The sequence below is a fragment of the Eriocheir sinensis genome, chromosome 24, assembly GCF_024679095.1.
Source record: "Eriocheir sinensis breed Jianghai 21 chromosome 24, ASM2467909v1, whole genome shotgun sequence".
Taxonomy (NCBI): domain Eukaryota; kingdom Metazoa; phylum Arthropoda; class Malacostraca; order Decapoda; family Varunidae; genus Eriocheir; species Eriocheir sinensis.
In genome coordinates this window covers 18,444,306-18,452,626 of record NC_066532.1, presented here as the reverse complement: position 1 = coordinate 18,452,626, position 8,321 = coordinate 18,444,306, and positions in this window count along the sequence as shown.

The window sequence follows — 8,321 nt, the reverse complement described above, 5'->3', positions numbered from 1 at the left end:
AGATAGATATAGAAACGTAGACAGAAAGATAGATAGATAGATATAGAAACGTAGACAGAAAGATAGATAGATAAATATAGGAACGTAGACAGAAAGATAGATGGATAAATATAGAAACGTAGACAGAAAAATAGATAGATAAATATAGAAACGTAGACGGGAAGAAAGATAGATAAATATAGAAACGTAGACAGAAAGATAGATAAATATAGAAACGTAGACAGAAAGATAGATAGATAGATATAGAAACGTAGACAGAAAGAAAAATAGATATAGAAACTTAGACAGAAAGAAAGATAGATAAATATAGAAACGTAGACAGAAAGATAGATAGATAGATATAGAAACGTAGACAGAAAGATAGATAGATAGATATAGAAACGTAGACAGAAAGATAGATATATAGATATAGAAACGTAGACAGAAAGATAGATAGATATAGAAACGTAGACAGAAAGATAGATAGATAAATATAGAAACGTAGACAGAAAGATAGATATATAGATATAGAAACGTAGACAGAAAGATAGATAGATAGATATAGAAACGTAGACAGAAAGATAGATAGATAGATATAGAAACGTAGACAGAAAGATAGATGGATAAATATAGAAACGTAGACAGAAAGATAGATAGATAGATATAGAAACGTAGACAGAAAGATAGATAGATAAATATAGAAACGTAGACAGAAAGATAGATAGATAAATATAGAAACGTAGACAGAAAGATAGATAAATATAGAAACGTAGACAGAAAGATAGATAAATATAGAAACGTAGACAGAAAGATAGATAAATATAGAAACGTAGACAGAAAGATAGATAGATATAGAAACGTAAGCAAAGACGAAGAGACAGACAGACCCAGACAAAAAAGGTAAAAGGGTAAAGATTGACAAATAATAAGACAGATGAACAGACGGATAGAGAGATACACAGACAGACGGACGGACTTATAGAGGAAAAAGGATAGACAGACAGATAAACAGACAGGCAGAAAGTTAAACAGACAGAAAACTTAGATGGAAAGATATGTATAAAAAAAACATTAGACAAACAAGAACAGACAAACATAAATAAATAAGAGTAGAAAGAGGAAAAAAGAGACAGACAGACAGACAGACAGACAGACTAAATAATAATATATACACATAGGTAAAAAAAAGAAAAAAAAAGAAAGAAAAAAAGTTAAAGGGCAAAGGTGAGACATAGGAAGGTCAACACACACACACACACACACACACACACACACACACACACACACACACACACACAGCCCCCCCCCCCTCCCCCCTTACCTGGTTACTTTTCGCATATTCATTACATTTAATTACTCTTTTTAAATGTCTTTCCGGAAGGTAATTTCTGCAAGTTGTCACGACGAGAGAGAGAGAGAGAGAGAGAGAGAGAGAGAGAGAGAGAGAGAGAGAGAGAGAGAGAGAGAGAGAGAGAGAGAGAGAGAGAGAGAGAGAGAGAGAGAGAGAGAGAGAGGAAACAGAACTGATGAAAAGCAAGAGAAAATGGCAAAAGACACAATATAGGAGAGAGAGAGAGAGAGAGAGAGAGAGAGAGAGAGAGAGAGAGAGAGAGAGAGCTGGTATATACTTTTTTTTATGAATTATGGAAACGAAAGAAAATAAATAAAGAAAAAAAAGGAAGAATATGATAATAAGAAAGGTAAAGTGTGTGTGTGTGTGTGTGTGTGTGTGTGTGTGTGTGTGTGTGTGTGTGTGTGTGTGTGTGTGTGTGTGTGTGTGCATCTGTTACCTTATCTCCAACTGTGACCATCTGCTCCTCCTCCTCCTCCTCCTAGAAATAACGGTTTACCCATTCAGTCTAAGCGATGTAACACAGACATCGGAAGGAGTTTCTTTTCAAACCGAGTCATCCGTCACTGGAACAATCTTCCTTCAGAAGTAGTAAATGCGAATACTATCAACTCCTTCAAATATAGAATCGACCGTCACTTCGCTGCGTCGGGAGTAAACTGAATATTGAGTTGCTTTCATCTGCTCCTCAATATCGAGGTGCTTTCATCTACTCCTCAATGTCGAGGTGCCATCTGCCCCAGGCCCCAGGCTGTCGAGCAGATTAAATCACCAAAGCGGGCAACCTCGTAATGAGCCAATAGGCTTTCTGTTGCCTGCGTTTCCATGTTTCCATGTTTCCATGTTTCCTCCTCCTCCTCTACTTCCACCTCCTCCTCCTCTTCCACCTGCCTGTATACATGTGTTTCACCGACTCGTCTCTCTCTCTCTCTCTCTCTCTCTCTCTCTCTCATTTATTCACTTCAGGTTCACCGTTTCGTTCGGGTCATTCTTCTTCTTCTTCTTCTTCTTCTTCTTCTTCTTCTTCTTCTTCTTCTTCTTCTTCTTCTTCTTCCTCCTCCTCCTCCTCCTCTTCCTCCTCTTTATTCTTCTTTCGGTAATAATTAAGAAGGAAAAAAAAGAAAGAAAAAAAAAAAGAAATTAGTTATGAAAAGTTGATGAGAAAATAGATAAGAATAAAAAAGTAGATAAGGAATAAAAATAAGTATTGTTAAGAGAAATACAGATAAAGAGAGATAAAAACAGAGGCAGAAAAATACAGATAAAAAATAATGACCCAGATAAAAATATTGATAAGAAAAACACGACGCAAGGGAACATGACATTGAAAAAAAAATAATTAAAAGAAAACGAAATGAAAACAATGAATTAAGGGAAGAGAGAGCGAGCGAGCGAGAGAGAGAGAGAGAGAGAGAGAGAGAGAGAGAGAGAGAGAGAGAGAGAGAATAATAATAATAATAATAATAGGAATAATAAACGAGAATCCAACGCAAAACAACACCATCATCATCACCACTATCACCACCACCACCATCACCACCACCACCACCACCACCACCACCATCACCACCACCACCACCACCCGGCCCAACAAATACAAAACTAATAACAGTAACAATAAAAATAATAATTCTTTTAACATTAATCAGTAAATCTATGCGCATAACAGCAACAAACACACGCACGCACGCACGCACGCACGTACAGACAGACATAAATACATTCACATATATAAAAGGGACAGATAGACACAGATGGGTAGGTAGATAGACAGACATACAGACAGACAGATAGATAGATAGACAGAACAGACAAATTTATAGACAGTTTAATGAGTATACAGGCAGACAGATAGACAGACAGACAGACAGAGAGACAGACAGATAGATATAGACACAGATAGATAGACAGAACAGATAAATACATAGATAGTTTAATTAGCATACAGACAGACAGAAACACAGACAGACATACGTAGACAGAAACAGACAGACAGACAGACAAACTTAAGACAAAAAAAGGGAGAAAAAAACAGAAAACACACACACACACACACACACACACACACACGTTCCCTTCCCCACACACCCACACAAGCACCCCCTCCCCCCCACCCCAACCCCACCCCCCCCTCCCTCCTCACGCAAGACTTAACAAAGACTAATGGGAACGCACATTTATCAAACCGCAACCGCTTCAAAACCGCCCAATTCGCCGCCCCCCCAAATCCCGCCCAATCCCCGCCCCCTGACATATTAGCCGGCAACCCGCGACCCCGCCCGCCCAAACCCGCGCCTCCCTAAGCTTGGGGCGATTTGGGCGTGCTTTTGGGCTATGGTTTCGATGGGCTGATAAATATGTTGAATGGTGTGTATTGCAGTAACATAACGGGATATATGCTTGCTCTCTCTCTCTCTTTATTTAAACAAAAGTATACAAAAAAGGCATAGGTCTCTCTCTCTCTCTCTCTCTTTATGGATCTCTTTTGGATAGAGAGAGAGAGAGAGAGAGAGAGAGAGAGAGAGAGAGAGAGAGAGAGAGAGAGAGAGAGAGAGAGAGAGAGAGAGAGAGAGAGAGAGAGAGAGAGAGAGAGAGAGAGAGAGAGAGAGAGAGCAATGGAAGGAGGCGGATAATGACATATGAGGAAAGGAAGAAAGTGAGAGAGGGAGAGAGAGAGAGGAGGGAAAGAGGGAGGGAGAGAGGAGGAGGCTGTTAATGGAGGAAGAGATGGAAGAAGGACGAGGAGGAGGAGGAGGAGGAGGAGGAGGAGGAAGAAAAGGATGACTGCTGTGAAATGGAGGAAGAGAGGGAGAGATGGAGGGAGGGAGAGAGAGTAGAGAGAGAAGGAAGAGGAAAGGGAGGAAGAGAGAAATCACTTAAGATGGAGGAGGAACGAGAAGGAGGGAAAGGAAGAGGAAGAGGAGAAGGAGGAGGAAGTGGAAGAAGAATGTGGAGAAAATATGAAATGAGGCGAAAAAAGGGAAGAAATAAACGAGAAAAAAAAGAAAAAAAAAATGGAAGAGGAAAAAGGAATAAGATAAAGGAGGAGGAGGAGGAGGAGGAGGAGGAGGAGGAGAAGAGATTAAGATGCAGAAGGAGGAGGAGGAGGAGGAGGAGGAGGAGGAGGAGGAGGCAATAAAGGAAAGAAGTAAAAAAAAAAAAAAAAAAAAAAAAAAAGGAAAAGAAGATGAATGAGGAGGTGAAGGAAGAAGAGGAGGAGAAAGAGGAGGAAGAAGAGAAGAGAGAAGAAGAGATTAAGATGAAGGAGGAGGAGGAGGAGGAAGGAGAGAAAGATATGAAAGAAGAAAAGATGAAAAAAGAAAAAAAAAGATAAAAGAAATGAAGAGAGAGAGAGAGAGAGAGAGAGAGAGAGAGAGAGAGAGAGAGAGAGAGAGAGAGAGAGAGAGAGAAGGGGGGGGGGGTGTCAGGTAATCTAATCGCGTACCTGATCCATCGCGTTATTAGTGTCACGTCTTACCTGTGTGACCGAGGCTTCTACAGGTGTACACAGATCCATCACTCCTCCTCTTCCTCCTCCTCCTCTTCCTCCTCTATCTTATTCCTTCGCCTCATTTCATATTCTCTCCACTTTCTTCTTCCCATTCCTTCTCCTTCTCCTCCTCTTCCTTTCCCTCCTTCTCCTTCCTCCTTCATCTAAAGTGATTTCTCTCTCCCTCCCTTTCCTCTTCCTTCTCTCTCTCTCCATTCTCCTCCTTCTTCTTCTCTTCTTTCTCCTTCTCTTCTTTCTTTCCTGTTTCTTCCTTCACTTCCTCATTCATCTTTTCCTTTTTTTTTTTTTTACTTTTCTTCTTGTTTTCTGTATTGCATTCTTCTTCTTCTCCTCCTCCTTCTTTTCCTCTTCCTCCTCGTGTCTTCTTCGTTCTGATATTTTTGTTTGTTTTGCATCAATCTTCTTCTTCTTTTCCTCCTCCTCCTCCTCCTCCTCATTGTCTTCTCCGTATTGTTATTTTTTTTCATTATCTTCCTATTCTCTCTCTCTTCTCCTCCTCCTCTTCCTCCTTACTTCTTATAATTTTCTTCCTCCTCCTCCTCCTCCTTCCCCTTGTCTTCCTTCTATCACATTTCATACGCCTTCTTCTTCTTCTTTTCCTCCTCCTCCTCCTCCTCCTCTTCCTCTTCTTCTATCCCTGTCAGTACTTCTTCCTACTTTATCTTCCCTTTCCTTCATCTCTCTCTCTCTCTCTGTGACCTCCAGCCTCCCTCCCTTGTTGTCAATTACCCCCCCCCCCCCGCGTAAATAGTAAATGGGAAGGGGAGAGGAAAGGAGGAGGAGGAGGAGGAGATGGAGGAGGAGGAGGGGAAGGGATGGGGGTGACTGTTCTCTCATCCTCTCTCTCTCTCTCTCTCTCTAGCCTGTTATTACCTGTCGGAAAGTCACGATCCCTCACGCACGCTACCTTACCTGTCCCCCCCCTCCCCCCCTTCCCCCTTCCCCCCTGCCCCCTCCTCCCTACCATCTACCCTGCCCTTGTTATTTTTTTTTCTTTTTTCTTTTTTTCTTTTTTCTCTTAATCATTTTGTATTCTGTTTCTTCCTCTTCGTCTTCCTCTTTTTTTCTGAATCATCTTCGTCGTTGTTGTTCTTTTGTTTTCTCTTTCAATCACCATCATCATCATTTCTCTCATCTTTTTCATAATTATCGTCATCCTTCATCTCTTCATATCCTTCATCATCATCATCTTCTCATCTCCTCCATAGGTTATCATCATCATCATCATAATCACCATCATTCATATCTCTCTCTCTCTCATATTCAGCTCAGCACAAACTCAGCACCCTATTTTTCAGCTCAACCCCCCCTCCCCCCCTTTCCCCTCTATTTCAGCTCATCATCCCCAAAACTCACACTAAATCATCCCCTTTTTAACGCTTTCTTTATCACCCTATTATCAGCTCAGCTCCGTAACAGCCTCAGCTCAGCCTCCGTACCCTCGTCAGCCCTGTCCGTGTGTTCGTGCGTCCGTTGCGGCATGGATTAGCGCGTCTCTCCCTGTTCCTATATTTATTTGTTTGCCGAAGGAACGACTCACGCACGGCTTAAAACATTCACGGCTGATCATCCCGTGTGTGTGTGTGTGTGTGTGTGTGTGTGTGTGTGTGTGTGTTTCTCCCTCTTCCTTTTCTCCTCCTCCTCCTCCTTCTCCGTTTTCCTCGTTCCCTTCTCTCTGTCTCTTGAAATGATATATGTGAGTAGAGGGGGGGGGGAGAGAAAGGAAGGGGGGGGGGGTTATCTCTGTCTGTCTGTCTGTCTGTCTGTCTGTCTCTCTCTCTCTCTCTCATTTTTTTATGTTTTTCTTTCGTCTGTTTTTGTAGTACTAGTAGTAGTAGTAGTACTAGTAGTAGTAGTAGTAGTGGTGGTAGTAGTAGTAGTAGTAGTAGTAGTAGTAGTAGTAGTAGTAGTAGTAGTAGTAGTAGTAGTAGTAGTAGTAGTAGTAGTAGTGGTGGTAATGAGGATAGTGGAGAAACATAACAATCATCTCCATCATCTTCACCATCATCACCACAACCACCACCACTACCACCACCACCACACCTGTCACGAACCTTCCCATTGATCCCAGCAGATGGCGCACAACCCCCTCTCTCTCTCATTTTCTCATTTCTTTGGCGGCCATCTTGTCTACCTTAATCCCGGACAGGTAAATGTTGCGTTCAGACGGAAGGTCACGCCCACCTGAGCCGTTAATTACCTGCTCTCCGCACCTGGGCAGCGCGTGAGGCGTGACTCGGACCAGTAAGCGGCCAAGATTAATATGGACAGGTCGGCGCCGGGCTTAACAGAGAACGAAAAAAAGTTACTTAGAAAAACAAACATAAATAAACAGAAACTAAACAAAACAAGACATGCGAAACGACAAAGAACACGACAAACTTTATTCGTTCTTAAATCATTATAGAGATTTTTGATGGATTTTCGCAAGGTGACTAGAAAAACGAGCATAAATAAACAAATAAACAAAACTAAACAAAACTAAACATGAGAAACGACAAAGAACACGACAAACTTTATTCGTTCTTAATCATTATAGAGATTTTTGATGGATTTTCGTAAGGTGACTAGAAAAACGAGCATAAATAAACAAATCAACAAAACTAAACGAAACTAAACATGAGAAACGACAAAGAACACGACAAACTTTATTCGTTCTTAATCATTATAGAGATTTTTGATGGATTTTCGTAACGTGACTAGAAAAACAAACATAAATAAACAAATAAACAAAACTAAACGAAACTAAACATGAGAAACGACAAAGAACACTACAAACGTTATTCGTACTTAAATCATTATAGAGATTTTTGATGGATTTTCGTAAGATGACTAATTGACACACACACACACACACACACACTCAATACACACAAAAGCACACACTCCTACACCGTCAAGCACATTCCCAGAGAAAAAAAAATCTTAGCAAAAACAACAACAAAAGAAAAAAACCCACCACTTGAGGTAAACTAAAGGAAAAGACACATTACAAAATAGAAAAAAAACATTAACAAAACGACATCATTATATTTTTAGTATCATACAGACTGGGTGGATTCGGAAGGTAACAGACCGAGTGACTGGTTGGCTGAATAAAATGAACACAATAAAGAAAAAAAAAAGAAGAAAAAAAAAAAACCAGTTACCGTTACAATTAAAGGGATGAAACAGGTAAAGAAAAAGGGGAAGGGAGGTAAAGGAGGAGGATGAGAAAAAGGCAATAGAAGAAGAGGAGGAGGAGGAGGAGGAGGAGGAGGGAGAAGGAGGAGAGAGGAGGAAAGAAAGGAAGAAAAATGACTTCGTTCTCCATTCGTGACCAAGCAAATAAATCTTAATATGGAGTCTGTTATCCATGGACTTAAATATGAAGAAAAGAATAAGACAATTTTTGGAGAAAGAAGAAACAAAGAATGGTAGATTATATATAAGAAACCACCCGAAATTGACCTCTCTTGTGGCTACTCTTTACTTTTATCT